The sequence below is a fragment of the Topomyia yanbarensis genome, chromosome 2, assembly GCF_030247195.1.
Source record: "Topomyia yanbarensis strain Yona2022 chromosome 2, ASM3024719v1, whole genome shotgun sequence".
Classification (NCBI taxonomy): Eukaryota; Metazoa; Arthropoda; class Insecta; order Diptera; family Culicidae; genus Topomyia; species Topomyia yanbarensis.
Window position 1 is genome coordinate 323,120,337 of NC_080671.1, and position 16,569 is coordinate 323,136,905.

The 16,569-nt window shown below is 41.0% G+C and overlaps 1 protein-coding gene across 1 annotated transcript in view; it reads left to right on the forward strand.

Annotated features, from left to right (window-relative positions):
- The first annotated feature begins 11,276 nt into the window (after positions 1-11,276).
- Positions 11,277-16,569, forward strand: part of LOC131683770 (U1 small nuclear ribonucleoprotein A) — a 592,476-nt gene continuing 587,183 nt past the window's right edge. Inside the window, exon 1 of the mRNA XM_058966045.1 lies at positions 11,277-12,812. The gene's annotated coding sequence lies outside the window, so the exon portion shown is untranslated. The remainder of the gene's footprint in view (positions 12,813-16,569) is intronic.

Genomic DNA, 16,569 nt, shown 5'->3' on the forward strand with positions numbered 1-16,569 from the left:
TACACACAGACATTTTTCGATCTCGACGAACTGAATCGAATGGTATATGACACTCGGCCCTCCGGGCCTCGTTTGAAAAGTCGATTGGGATATTTATTGTTTTAATGACAATATAGATAAGGTACAAATAGGGGAGATCGCGATTTGCCAGCATATCCCGAACTGGGACATTGGGTGGTCTACCTCGGCCCCGAAGGGAATCTTTTAACTGAGACTTGGCGTCACAATACCCGGCGCATACCCAGACAACGTGCTCGAAACACCGTTTCGTGACAGCCCTCGTCACAAGCGTACAAACTCTCCGCAAGCCCAATACGCCGCAAATGTGCATCCAATGTGTAGTGGTTGGACATTAGCCGGGACATTACACGAATGAAATCCCGACCCACATCCATCTCCCTGAACCAAGGCTTCTTTGATACCTTTGGGATAATGGAATGTACCCGTCGTCCTAGTTCACCATTGCTCCATGAGGTTTGCCAACTGTTGAGTGTCCTCTGATGACAAATACTAAAAAATTCGTTGAAGCAGATTGGTCTTTCGTATATGTCATCTTGTAATGCGCCCACCTTTGCTAAAGAGTCATTGCCTTTTCATTGCCCGGGATAGAGCAATGAGAGGGGACCCACACATAGGTAATCTGGTAAGATTTTTCAGATAACGTACATAGGAGCTCCCGCATCTTCTCCAGAAAATACCGGAATTGCTTTTTGGGCTTCATGGTACAAAGAGCCTCGATTGAGCTGAGGCTGTCGGAAATGATGAAGTAGTGAACTGTGGGCAGAGTGTCGATGATCCCAAGGGTGTACTAAATTGCAGCTAACTCTGCGACGTAAACTGAAGCGGGATCATTGAGCTTATATGAATCGGTGATAGTATTGTTGAAGATACCGAAGCCAGTGGACCCATCGAGATTTGATCCGTCTGTATAGAACATTTTGTCACAGTCGACTTCTCGGAATTTATTATAAAATATATTGGGGATCACTTGCGGGCGTATATGGTCCGGGATTCCACGAATCTCTTCCTTCATGGATGTGTCGAAGATCCCAGTACAAGGACATAAATCGGGTTTAAGAATCAAGCTCGACGAGCCTCTCGAAGTTTTCAATCTCCAACGGGCTCAAAATGTTGCATCGAATAAGCCATCGATATGAGAGTTCGCAAAATCGATTTTTTAGCGGGAGAACGCCTGCCAGCACTTCGAGACTCATCGTATGGGTCTAGTGCATGCAACCCAAGGCAATGCGAAAGCAACGTTGATGGATTCTCTCCAGCTTGATAAAGTGTATGTTCGCAGCAGAGCGGAAACAGAAACATCCGTACTTCATCACCGACAATACCGTTGCTTGGTATAACCTGATCAGGTCTCTTGGATGGGCACCCCACCATGTTCCAGTTATTGTCCGGAGAAAATTGATCCTTTGTTGGCATTTCTGTTTCAGATACCTAATGTGGCATCTCCAGGTTCCTTTAGAGTCCAACCAGACCCCGAGATATTTAAATGCGAAGACCTGATTGATCGTTACACCCATTAATAGAAGCTGAAGTTGGGCCGGCTCACGCTTCCTAGAAGAAACAATCAACTTAGTTTTCTCCGTGGAGAATTCGATAGCCAGCTGAAGCAGACAAATTATCTAAGGTATCTTGTAATGGTCCTTGCAAATCGATGCCATCTGCTCTTTGTTAGCATAGGCCATTTGGATTTCTGTAGAAAGCAACGCAAGGCAATCGTTCGTCCCTTTGCCTTTGCGGAAGCCAAATTGTGTATCTGACAGTAAGCCATTTGCTTTGACCCAATTATCGAGGCGAATCAAGATCATTTTCTCGAATAACTTCCGAATACAGGACAGCATTGCAATCGGCCGATACGAGTTGTGGTTTGAGGTTGGTTTTCCTGCTTTTTTAATGGCGATGACTTTCACTTGTAAAATAAGTTCTATAGGCGCCTTTCGCAGTGTCAGGCAGCAAGTTGAATTTGATTCTGTCTAACCCTGGGGCGTTATTGTTGCATGACAAGAGAGCAAGTTCGTAAGAAGACGCGGCGCGGCACATTTTCTGTGCCGGGACTCTCTGGACAGATCTTCTTGGCAAAAGCGAATATCCAGCGGTTTGAAAATTCCGTGTTCTTGTTGGTACTATTTCGGTTACGGATATGTTGAGCCGTACCCCAAAGAGTGCTCATCGCTGTTTCTCTCGTCAAACCGTCGACGAACCGGCGCCAATAACTGCGTTTTTTGACTTTCATTAGACTCTCCATTCGCTTTTTTTTAACGACGCGTACTATTGATAGCTAAATGCCCATCTTCCCGAAAGGCCTTATATGCAGTGGACTTCTCCGCGTACAGCTCTGAGCACTCTTTGTCCCACCAAGGGGTGAGAGACCGTTCATGGGTATTCGCGCCGGGTACTGGTTTAGTCTGAGCTTGATTCGCGCTGTAGAGAATAAATCCAGCCAAAAATTCTGTACTCTTCCTTCGGAGGAAGCCCTCGAGTGGATTCGATTTTAATGGATATCGCGGTCGCGTAACTCTTCCAATCAATGTTCTATGTGAGATCATACGAGACATTTATTGTTTATGCAATCTAACTGTAGCGATGTAGAGCATAACTATAAATCCAACGCGCTTGCGCGTGGTGTAGAAATCCGCGTCATTTCTCCCGTGTTTAAGATGGTCATGTTGAAATTGTCGCAAAGATCTTGGATTAATGTTGATCTATTATCATCATGAAGACAGTCTCCCAGAACTAGCCGCCGTTCCGGTAAGGATTCCGTGATATTACAAAGCGTTCGGTGCTCTACCGAGGCTCTAGGAGGAATGTAGATGGAAGTAATGCCTTTAATTAAAATTTGACAAGAGACAATTTCAATGCATGGTGTCGAAGGGAGGTTAATTCGGTTGAAAGAATCACACTTTTTAATCCCCAAAAGAACTTCTACATACGGGTTTTCTCGATCCAGACGAATTAAAGTAAAGTCGTGAAAGTTGAGATTGATATCGGAAGTTAACCAAGTTTCACATAATGCGAAAACATCACACTTTAAACTGTTTAGTAAAAATTTGAAGGAATCGATTTTCGGGAGGATACTTCTGCAATTCCACTGAGTCAGTGACTTCGTTTGATCGCCATCGAAGGATAGGATCGCTGCAAGGAAGGGTCATTTAGCAGTCAACTCCTTCAAAAATGTTTGCACTATAGGGAGAAAATGTATCAGAATGCCGTTAAAAGGATCAGTAACATTGGAAGCTGTGAAAATTAGGTCCACTATGTCAGAAAATTTCATTAGTCCGATACTGGACTGAGTGTCTGTTTGAAAAAAGGGGACACTTAGGGTTTTTGGTGTCCCTGGAAGTGGTGGATACTCCTTGTTAGAATCAAAATTTCCAAGTCCTGGAGTAACTTGCTTCGGTTTTAGGGCATCATTTACGTTGGATTTAATATTTATAGTTGGCGCATTTTTAGGAAACTACACCTTGGCACCCTTACGAGGAAGTCTAGGAGAGGCTAGATTTCTCTTCTTTCTGGATTCCCCGGGGTTAACAAAAGATGTTCCCTCTTGTGGGTCGTCAGATTTTTGCTCAACTTCAGCCAAAAGAGCAAACTAGTTTTCGGAAGGGATAGATGGCGAATAGTTTCTCCAAGTTGATATTGATCTGCTTCGATGACTCTTTCGCTCCATTACAGTTTAATATTGTTACCCTTATGTATATGAAGAACAGTACATAGACCATCCGATCGTTGGTAAACGACACATTGACGGAGAACGATAGATTTATTACACCTTAAAATGGCCATAAACAGTAGCCGAAACGTTGAGCAGTATAAAACAGCTGTTCTTATATTATATATTCTTATATTATAGACCAAGAAAGACATCCGTATACCCTTATAACTTTCTACGTATCCCACTCACTAATAACTAAATTTTATAAATCGAAAGAGATTCATTACTTATTGTTGATACCTCACTTTATACGAAAAGGTTATTTTCTTAAATTTTCGACACAACTCAATGCGTTAGCAGAACTGAGCGCTGGATCTTCATTTTTTGTCATATAACAAACGTTGGTCTGGTAGCTAGGCTTGTCCGATTTGCCTCAATTTGGATCAGACAATCCTGGTAGGACTAGGAATCGACTCAGGGATGCCCCGATTGGGGATCTTTTTCTTCTTCTTATCACTCCAACTCCGACGTCGAACGATAGGCCGGCTACGCGCTACCGAATCTTTTTTCCACGTCGATTGTTTACGAACTCGAAAATTCTCAAAATGCCTGCTTTTACCAAAACAAGACAAAATACTATACACAGAAAAAAATATTTTGTAATTTTAAATTTATTTTCATGCACATATTTGGAGCATGAATATAAATGTAAAATTATGTCCCACCAAAAATACACACAACTTGTCGTGCTTTCTTCACCGAATTTTATAAGAATTTTGCACGTTGATTGAAAATTACTGCTTCAATAACCAAGACACCAATGTACATCAATGCATTTTTAATTCAATATTGCTGTTAAAAAATGATATGTAATATCACACGAACGAAAGTGTAAAATCGTATGCTTTCTGATGCTCCCATTGAGTACATCGAATTCAACTTAATTTTAAATCAAAGTTTTGATTCAAGTTTTATACGTTTACATTCGTATTGATTTACATGTCGTTTAAATTTAATTATTTTTTGGTGTGTAATATCAGTTCACTCAGTGTCCGATTTCTCGTTTTTCTTCTGTCGTATTTATGTTGAAGACACCGCACGGAAATTTGTTTTCCCAGAATCGTAAATAAAGTGCCATGAGTTCTAATTAATTTTTACGTAACTAAAACAGGACTTACGCTTTTACTCATGAAGATTGTTGGTTTTTTGTGAACTTCTTTTACGGTTTCCGCTATGTCATTACCAAATCGTTTTTCTGTCTGTGAACTAGTTCATAACTTTATGAACAGTACTCATACACCACATGGAGATTCATTATTTTATCCATTAATTTCATATTGATCGTGATTAAGTTTCCGTGTTTTTGACTTAAACCATAAAAGTGAAAAAGTGACAGTGAAATGTCTTGATATTTTCTCGTGAGCTATTTTTCGTGACTAGGTTTCATGATCGTAAAATTGTTCACAAAATCATAAAATTCGTTTCCACTGTGATGATTTATGGAATTGCGTGCATGTTCTTTATGACTTTACATGAACAATTTCACGGAACTGAGACTGATATTCACGAATTCGTGAACTGATTGTTGGTTTTATTTTTGTTCCTTGGGCCGTTTCATAAAATATAAAATATATTGTTTGCATCCAGCTGCTTGCGACCAATCATAGATACGAGCAGTAGATATATCAAAACTGTTAGTACAAATACTGCACTGAGCACACTTCATTGCAAAGTCACAACTCTTGCTCGTAAAATAGTTTACAAAACCATAAGATCCTGCTAATAGGTTATGCTTTAATACTTTAGTTCTGGTTCCGTTCGATTTCTGAGATTTTTTTGACATTAGAAATATAGCATAATTTATATCATTTGCAGTATGGAGCAGAATAGTTCTTCGAAATAGGGGATTTTTGAGACGAAATCTCCCAAAATTCCAACTTTGCGTGCTTTCCGAGAAATGAAATTTTTTTAATTAAAATGATGATTGAAAATTGAAATCATTCGTTTCTACAAAAAAGTACAAATGTAAGATGGTGGGAATCGGTCCAGAATTTTCTGAGGAATAAACACGAAATTAACTCTGAATAATGGCAAGTTCTCCGGGGCATCACGACCCAATGTAGTATAAATAGGTTTGGCAGATTACACGGATAGCTTATGCCGGAAACCAACAGTATGTAAACAATCCAGAAACACAACGGGTCGACGTCGTCGTTCACATGATTCAATGGGAGCTGAACGAACGTAAGCAAGTCAATTTATTCTGACATCACTCACACCACTCATGTAAGATTTATCTTACGAATACCAAAGTTCCATCTTAGCCACACTTGTATTTTAGACCTCTCTACATTTTGAAAAAGTTTTGAAATATGCATGGGTCAGCTCAAATTTTTGTTTTAGGTGTGAATTTAAGAACTTTCGCCAAAAATTTGGACATTACTAAGAGGTGTATCCAATCAAAAATCGTGTTTTTGCTATGTTTCCATAGGAAGATCACTTCATTTTATTTATTTAGTTCAACATCAATTTTATATTAACACTGAATCAATAATTTGCCTCCACAATACTCGATTTGTAACTGCAGCTCTCCAACGTCTGTTACGCCCAACACGTTCCAAATCACGTTCCACCTGGTCCTCCCATCGTGCTCTATGCGCTCCTCGCCTTCTTGTACCAACCGGATCATTAGCGAACACCATCTTTGCAGGATTGTTGTCCGGCATTCTTGCAACATGCTCTGCCCACCGTATCCTTCCAGTTTTAACCACCTTGTGGATACTGGGTTCGCCATAGAGTGCAGCGAGCTCGTGGTTCATCCTTCGCTGCCACACGCCGTTCTCCTGCACACCGCCGAAGATCGTCCTTAGCACCCGTCGCTCGAAAACTCCTAGTCTCGTGCCCGTAGAGAACCACCGATCTTATAAACATTTTGTACATGGTGCATTTGGTGCGGAGGTGCATCTTTCTTGACCGCAGTTTCTTCTGGAGCCCTTAGTAGGCCCGACTTCCACTGATGATGCGTCTTCGGATTTCACGGCTCACGTTATTGTCAGCCGTTAATAAGGATCCTAGGTAGACAAAATCCTCCACTACCTCGAAGGTTTCCCCGTCGATCATAACGCTGTTTCCTAGCCGGATCCTGTCGTTTTCGGTTCCGCCTACCAGTATACCGCCGGTTCCGCCATATACTTTGTTTTGGACGCATTTACCACCAGTCCGACCTTCGCTGTTTCGCGTTTCAGGCGGGTGTACAGGTCTGCCACCGTTCCAAATGCTCGGGCGATAATGTCCATGTCGTTCGCGAAGCATACATATTGGCCGGATTTCGTGAAGATCGTGCCCCTCTGTTGAGACCGGCTCGTCGCATCACACCTTCCAGAGCAATGTTGAATAATAGACACGAGAGTCCATCACCTTGTCTCAGTCCCCGTCGAGATTCGAATGGACTGGAAAGTTCACCCGAAATCCTTACGCTGTTTTGTACACCGTTCATCGTTGCTTTGATCAGTTGAGTTAGCTTCCCGGGAAAGCTGGTTTCGTCCATGATTTTCCATAGCTCTACGCGGTCGATACTGTCGTATGCCGCCTGGAAGTCGATGAACATGTGATGCATTGGGACCGGTATTCATGGCATTTCTGGAGGATTTGCCGTACTGTGAAGATCTGGTCCGTTGTCGACCGGCCATCGATGAAGCCGGCTTGATAACTTCCCACGAACTCATTTACCTTAGGTGATAGACGACGGAAGACGATCTGGGATAGCATTTTGTAGGCGGCATTCAAAATGGTGATCGGTCGGAAGTTCTCACACTCCAAATGGTCGCCTTTCTTGTGGATGGGGCAGATCACCCCTTCTTTCTACTTCTCCGGTAGTTGTTCGGTTTCCCAGATCCTGACTACTAGCCGGTGCAGACAAGTGGCCAACTTTTCCTGACCCAACTTGATGAGTTCTGCTGCGATACCATCTTTGCCAGCTGCTTTGTTGTTCTTGGGCTGTTGGATGGCATCCTTAACTTCCCTCAACGTGGGAGTTGGGTCATTCCAGTCCTCAACTGCGTTGACGTAGTCAAATCCTCCGTTGCCTTGGTCATCTGTACCTACATTCTCCTCGCCGTTCAGGTGCTCGTCGAAGTGCTGCTTCCACCTTTCGATCAGCTCACGGTTGTCCGTCAGCAAGCTCCCGTCCTTATCCCTACATATTTCGGCTTGCGGCACGAAGCCTTTGCGGGATGCGTTGAGCTTCTGGTAGAACTTCCGTGTATCTTGAGAACGGCACAGCAGTTCCATTTCCTCGAACACCGCTTCTTCCAGGTGGCGTTTTTTCTCCCGGAAGAGGCGTGTCTGCTGCCTCCGCTTCTGTTTGTATCGTTCCACATTCTGTCGGGTTCCATGCTGCAGCATGACCACTCGCGCTGCATTCTTCTCCTCCAAAACCGCTCTGCACTAATCGTTCCGTCGTCCCCGTTCCTCGTACCCGACAATGTCTTCAGCTACGTTGTTGATGATTGCTTTTACTGTTCTCCAGCAGTCCTCTAGAGGGGTCACGTCGAGCTCTCCCTCGTCCGGTAACGCTGCCTCGAGGTGCTGCGCGTATGCAGTGGCGACATCTGGTTGCTTCAGTCTCTCCAGATCGTACCGAGGCGGCCCTCGGTACCGTACATGATTAATGACGGATAGTTTTGGGCGCAATTTAACCATCAGCAGGTAGTGGTCAGAGTCGATGTTAGCGCCACGATAGGTCCTGACGTCGATAATGTCAGAGAAGTGCCGTCCATCGATCAGAACGTGGTCGAGTTGCGATTCCGTCTGTAGTGGTGATCTCCAGGTGTAACGATAAGGGAGGCTGCGCTGGAAGAAGGTGCTACGAATGCCATGTTCTTGGAGGCGGCGAAATCAATAAGTCGAAGGCCGTTCTCAATCGTCAGGTGGTGAGCGCTGAACTTTCCAATCGTCGGTCTGAATTCCTCCTCCTGGCATACCTGAGCGTTTAAGTCCCCAATGATGATCTTGACGTCGTGGCTTGGGCAGGTCGTATTCTCGTTCGCGCTGCGCGTAGAAACCGGTCTTGAAGAAACGGCCCTTGATCCTCAACCTGCAAATTCTTTCGTCGATCGGCCACCAACCGATCACGCGCCTTTGCATATCGCCCATCACAACTGTCCCTAGCTCATGTGTGTTGTCGCAGCTCTGGTAGATGGTATGATTACCTCTAAACGTTCGCACCATGGATCCTGTCCAACACATCTCCTGCAGCGCTACGATTCAGAACCCGCGGTCCTTGAGAACATCGGCGAGTACGCGGGTGCTCCCGATGGAGTTGAGAGATCTGCAGTTCCACGTTCCGAGCTTCCAATCGCTGGTCCCTTTTCGTCGCAGTGGTCGTCGCCATTGGTATCGGTTCGCATTCTTATCTTGTTGACTTTTCGCTGCAATTACAGCGTAAATTCGTTAGTTGGGTCACGACTGCGCCCCAACTAGCGAATCGTATCCGTTAATTGGGGCAACTGACAGCTGACAAAAATTACCCAAGGGAAACGCAGATTTTTTGTTTTCTTTCATAAAAAATAAACAGAAATATTTTACAATTCACAAAAGTTGGCTGTTTCCTTCCAGTTTAAAGTTGTTTTTTTGTGACAAAGTATGTCATTAGTGTTCTTTTTGCCATCAATTATTTTTTGATAAATTCCTTCACATAAAACAGGAAATGGATACACCGTCGGGAAAAAGCCGATAAAGCACAAACATACTACGTTGTTACTAGCTAAAAAAAGATTGGATAATGTGATTGAATACATCAGAGATGACCTTCAAACTAATTGATGTTGAATGGAAGAAGCGAAATATTTAACACATTTATTTCACTAAAGTCATTCCGAAATATGAATTCAAAAAATAAAATTCCATTGAATTTCAAAGTATGATTTTTTCTGGATCGCCACAGAAATCAACCGATGAACCCCTTGAAATCAATGACATTCAAACGTCAATCAGTTTTTGACTTTCAGTTTTGAAATAAGAGTGTCTTTTAGTTGGGGCATGCCCCAACTAGCGAACACCCAACTAACGAACAGCCCAACTAGCGAACACCCAACTAACGAATTTGCGCTGTACTTACGCTGGAAGATCACTTACACTCTGATTTAATAGTTCCTACTTGCACACATATCATCAAAGGTTGTTCCTAAGACATATACACCTGTTTTAACAGCTCATATACACCTGTTTTAATAGCTCTAATCGTAATGGAAAATTTGTTAACTGGATTTTTTATTTAGAAAAGAATACCAAAACCAAGAAAAAATACTACTAATTTTCCTTGGCTTTGATATACTTTTCTATATGAAAATCCAGTTAACAAATTTTCTATTGCGATTAGAGCTATGTTCACCTGTTAAAACACGTTAAGATATGTCTAAGGAACAACCTTTGACAATATGTGTGCATGTAGGAACTATTAAATCAGAGTGTAAGTGATCTTTCTATGGAAACATATCAAAAACACGATTTTTGATTGGAGACACCTATTAATCATGTCCAAATTAAGCCATTTTTGACGAAAGTTCTTAAATCCACACTAAAAACAAAAATTTGAGCTGACCCATGTATATTTCAAAACTACATCGATCAAGACCGTCCTAGGTGGCCAATGTGATCAAAGCGACTACGAACGCGCTAACCTCATTAGTATGTAGCCCAAAAATTGTAAATATTGGACGATATTTACCAAAACGATAACGGTCGTTTCTCGGCATGTTATTATAAAAAAGCTTGCTGTACGGACAATATCTGTGCCTAGTGTTTATCTAACATGGGCAATATGAACACATGATCGCATTGGTAAAACTTCGCTCAACAGAAAAAATGCGTAATTCACACGAAACCACTGTTAATGGGAAAGAAAGTCAACGGAACGTCACCGTTCCTCCAGGATATGCAAATTCATTTCTCGTAAGCGCATTCACACGCTCCATACGTTATAACTTTCCATGCCGTTGATGTTGTGTATGCACGTTTCCATAGAAACTGCTTGCAACCAATTTTGACGTTCCCCTCACTTGCTGTACCGGCAACCGTAGACTAACGTATCGTGTAAATCGTACTTAACTCGTTTGAAAATGAAGGCAACAATAATTGAAACATGCTGGTCGCGTGTTCGTATCTATCAGACGCAAAAAAACTAGAAAACTCGCGAATGCTCGGGGTATCGCCAAACTTTCCAGCAAACATTCGGAAAAACGTATACCAGCCTATGGATGTTTAAAGTCCACAAAGAACGGCAATAGCACAATGTAAGGGGGCGGCAAGCATGAACCCCCATCACCTGATAATCAAATCGTTCATGAAACGTTCGTTGTATGTATGCTCAGTGCTGTGGAAATGTGTTTGTGCAAGTTCGTTTCGTTCGTTCTCGTTGAAAGTTCTACGCTCGCTCTCTCTCTCTCGCGTTCAATGCGGAATGAATCCGGCCGGAGCCGGCTAGTTTTCCACCGTTTTCTCTCGCCGTTATCGGTTCTCAAACTTACGCTCCCGCTCGCGCGATCCGTTGCCGCTGACGATGGCAGCACGAGGCGGTTCCTCCTGTGTACACAGCTGGAAAGCGCCGAGTCGAACTTTGCGGAACGGTTCAGTCTACTGTTAGCAGTCGGGAAAATCGCATTGAATGAAAAAAGCCTTTTATATCGGTATTTAATCTAGAGTTCAGAGGAAGTTGTGAAAATCTTCTCTGAAGAATCCGGAAAACAGTGTCTGCCACATCGTCTGGAGCCCCGTCGCCGTCAACAGTTGCACTACTTTCGGTAGACCGTCGAGGGATTTTGTGTTTGATAACGGTTCGTGTTTTTTTGTTCGCCAGTTGATTTTTGATAAGCGGGAAACTCGAGCGGAAAAACTCAACCACCCCCTGAATACTATACGTGCAGCCGTGTGTGTAGTTGTCGTATGTGCAATTTTTGTTACGTTCGTTGCTTTGCTGCAGAGTATATAGGTATCGGCTAATTGTGTTGTATCGATTTTTCTTGGCGTTTGTTAAGTTTCAAGTTTCTTGGTTCCGGCTTGGCCGCTGAGTGAAGGTAGCACTAACAGCAGCAGCAGCAAACAACTGCGCGACAGCATATTGTGTTGAATATAACGTGTGTGTCGAAAGAGGTTCTGTTTTGTTGTGGTTTTTTTTTGTTGCTATTTCGTTGCTGAAAACAAATTTCGCGGCACGTTCTCGAAACTTGCGAAGGTACCGTGTAAGCGAAATTATTTAGTACAGTTCAATTCGCTGCGATAGGCGCAGTCAAGAAACTTGTGTATATATGTAGAGTGTGGGAAACACGCAAACGACTAAATCCATTAAGCATTGTATCGTATCGTTGGTGGAAAAATCGTGAAATATTAGTTTCAGTGACATTTGAAAGCATCAGTCAAAGCAAAAGAAGTGGATTTGAATGTAATCACCTTCGCAGCTGTAGTGTAAAAAGCTTGAAATCAAAACCCTGCAGTATAATAGTGTAAAGAAGAAAAAAGCGTTTATGATCTGACGTGGTTGCACATCTAGGAAAGCTCATAGAAGAATATACAGCTAATAATAATAATAATAATAATAGTAATAATAAAACGAATCCGTTGTATAGCAATAGTTGTTTCTCTTGCTCTCATTCGATTGAGGAAGCTTTGCACGTGAAAAAGTGAAGAAAAAACAGATAATAGCGTAACTAATCGCGAAAAAGGTAAATAAACTAAAGCATAACCAGTCAATTCGAAACAGTGAAGGAAGGAAAGTTAAGGAAAAAAAAGCAACAAATCGTAGCGGTGTAGAATTGTAACAAAGCAGTGAATACTTTTTCCCCCCATCCTCCAGTGAGCAGGAAATCTCGAAAGCACAGTTTCAATCAAAATATTTTCGCTACTAGACGTGGAACAGATTCCGGAGAGTTGCAGGCGCAAACAGTAGGAATTTTTAATTCGGCCCGGTGGAAACGTTCGCATTAACGTGTTTTTTCCACCTGCCGCTCCCCTCGTCAGATCCAGCCCAGCCGCCAGTCAGCCGTCGACGGCCGTCGTTTTCGTTGTTCTCCGCACAGGGAAATTGGCGCTCGGCGCATTCAACTGCCAGGCCATTGAATTCGCTGGGAAATCCAATTACACTCGGACTTTGGTAAGCATAAAATGTAGTTCTTTTTCTTCCCTCGCTTCGTCTCAATGGGACGGTTTCGCGATGCTCTGATTGAGCGGTGATCGATTTCTGGGCTAGCTATTGGTGCATCAGGACAGAATGTAGGTCTTACTGGTGGAACGATGTACTGCGGTGCGATTGCAACGGGTGCAATCGTTTGATGTATATCCCAAACTAGATCAAGTGAATGGTATAAAAGCTCGATCGAGACTGTGAGTTGGATGTGCCGTGTATATGTGTGTTAGGGGGCTTATTCTGTTCACGGGCCATGATCTTGCTACGGGTTTGGGTATGGTCGAGTTGTGATGTTGGAAAGCGGGCTAGTGGAGTTTCTGTTTGATGGAATTCTATTGCTTATTCCACTAACTCAGGATGATAACTTTTGAACAAATAGTTTTTTGTTTGCGTTTTCGGAATCCTCACTTAAATTTTGATAGCCAATTCAACCATAGGTCTTTTTACACGTTTATTTTATTTAGCGCGTTTTACGCGGATGTATTTCTCACGTAAAAAACACCTTTGTGTTGAATGATTATGGAATAATTCCAAACCTTGATGTTCAACAAAGTCGGAAAGGCCAAAATGGTCGCATCAATTCCAAATTGCTGAAACAATTATCAAAAATGTCACATCATTTTGCTTAACATCTTTATAAATGATTATAAGATTTCTGATTCGGGAATATACGAGCTCGCCAACTAATACTTGGGGTATTGTTGTATTGGGGCACACTATTCGTTGTGTGTGCTTGTTTATTGAAATTGCGGGTCACGATAGTGTATTCGTCTTGTTAGGCTGGCTGTTGATTTGAAGAAACTAGACACAGTCATTGTTCAGTGGATATTCGTAGCCTCCAACTAGTTATAGATACTATTCGGGCAACCTTTTATGATCAAGCTATTGAAGGTTGTAGGTTAAACTGGATTACATTAAATTCATTTTCCTCAACCTTTCGTGCGGAGTTTTCATTAGTGTTGTCTGCTTACAGAACTAGCTTTCCTTGCAGCGTTCGTACACACACACTAGAAACAATGAAAATTACGTTTGACGTGAACATCATTTCGACGTATTTGCCTGTCTGATAACTGAATTTTACATGCTTTGATTTGTAATAAAAAATATCGTGTCTCTTTTGATGTAAAACTCGGTTGAAAAATCGGGGGAACTGTGAACGACGCATACTTTTAAATGTTCTTGAATGAAAATGCAAGTGATTTGTTACTCTTCATTTGTGTGCACATTGTGATACGAAAAATGTTCATCGAAAAGCCGCTCAATCGCAAGGTTATTAGCTCCATAAACCTTATGCCAAATATGAATTTGTTCTGTTGTTTCTGGTTTACTCACAAGAATTTTTAGCTTCGTATGTGAAAAATAGTGAAGCGCGGTGGTCAGTTATTTTCGCCCGCGTCCCTTATTACCTATTTTATAAGGTGATCCATCAACAGTGTTTGAAAATGAACTATCTTGGTTATGCAACTAATTTCCCTGATCTTATTTTATTGCAAATAATTAAATAGGTTTTATTTTATTATTTTCCAAATTGCACATATTTTGACGCATGCAATTTTAAATGTTCTTTGATTTGATGGCATTGCAAGGGAACACATATCCGCCGGTTGATGCTAATCGAGCTGACATTTCTTTGGACTGATCAAACTAATTTCTTTGTTTGTTTTTTGTTTATTTGACCAACTAGTAAACTTATCCACGGGGCATTTAATGTGCGTGGGGAATACGCATGGTCTTGTCTGAGTGAAATGATGACTGTTGATCCATATATTAGGGGTTGAAAATTGGCAATTCGTGAAAAGAATCAGAAGCTATTTAACAATTGCAGCAGTTATATCAGCACGAAGAATATATGGTCGGTGTTGGGTCTGGCCGAACTAAGTCGCAAAACCTTAAAAAATGAGATAATTATAGCATTGGATAAAGAATTTCTTCAGCTATAGTCGACTTTTAGCTGATTTGAAATATGTTACAATATGCAAGAATTATAGCAAAAATCAATTTCAAATTATAATGTAAAGGATGCTGTGATTCAAGCTTTAAACTCGTTTTCTCGAAATCAATACAATGTCACTTAGTCCGGTCTGACTTGAAACCGACCATATGTTTTATTGTCATATTCATTGACTTACTTTTAGTCTCAATAATTAATTTAATGAAATCAAATTAATAATTGGTTCTCATTGTATCGAATACTCTCAACTTGTCATGTTAACTATATTTCTTCATGAGTATAAAAATATTCTAGCTTGATTATTCACGTAAAAGGTGACAGGTTACTTTCTTTTCGTTCTAATTGTCTCCAATCTTGTTCAAGTAATTAGTGTAAAAATTAGCGTCACCGGTCGCATATTCGACACAAATACAAAGCTAGTCGTTTCAGGCATTTCGGTAGTGAGTAAAGCCATGTCAAGTGATCCTCGAATTTTTCGCAAAATCACCGATTTTCATGAGATATGTTTTATTGTATAGGGATTATGGTAAATAGCTTTTAGTATAAATATTTCATTAAAACTCCTTTTTTCCTTTGAGATATTAACCCTTAAACTTTATTGCATGATAAAATTGTAAATTTTATATCTCAAAACCTACTGAAGATAATTGAATGAATTTTTGTACACTTATGGAATGATATTTACACTATCTCATAAAAATAATTTTACGATATAATTATGTGAATAACGGTACTTTGCATCTACTTAAAAATTTCAATTGTATTTTTTCTTGTGTTCTTCACGCTAAAAAATTTCAAAAGGTATGTCAAATTACGCGTCAATCTCTCACCTTCAATAATCTGTTTTGATAATTTTTCATTTTTGTTTCTATCGAGAGTTATGGATGATTTTGTAACGGTGCGTACATTCACCGCACGGCCCACTTGATGCAGCCCGCTAGAACTTACATATTGGCAACGCCGCATGTAGCAACGTCCAACTGCGTATCGCTTTGGCAGAGCGTATCTTATGTCCAAAATTGCCATCTTCGATATTAGAGCAAACAGATAAGCTTTTTTGTGCGAATGTTTAAAGGTGAACATAGTCCGAGTAATTTGCATGGTTTTTAGTGTTATATTTGTCAGGAATTATTTAATTTTCTGTCATTCAAACTCTCAAACCGGCGCGCTCGGATGTTGGCAGTTGCTGTGCAAACTTGAGCAATGGGCATTTTCGAATCTGCATGTATATGACTTTTTTGCAAATTGACATATTTTACCACTTTTTATCGTCAGTTGGTTCTGTCTAGGTGTTAGCACAGTATATTTGCTCAAAAAACATTCGTTTATTTGTATGTTATAAATATGGTTCGACCAACCGAATACTGTATTTCGTTAAAAAACTAATGAAGATTTTGAATTATAAATCGTTGATGATTTACTGAAATTTGATGAACTAAATAATATCTTACTAGAACTTGGAGAACCACTAATTAACAGAATTGACAGAAGCAATAGCGATAAAGAAAACACGCCAATGCGATTGAAAAACAGATTCAAAGTAATTTTTTTTCGCAAGACACTTCGTTGTTTATAAGTAAGATCACTCAGTGGACATAAACAAGCGAAGTTAAATTTCTGTTTTTATAAAATGTTCCATTTTCCTGTATAATGTTGTAGACTAGTAATGAATTTGGATGAAACATCGACTAATAACGTTTTCGTTTTTAACCTGGTATACACCGGTATAGTGAAACAAAAGAGATAGACTGAAGTTTAAATGAGTATAGCCCC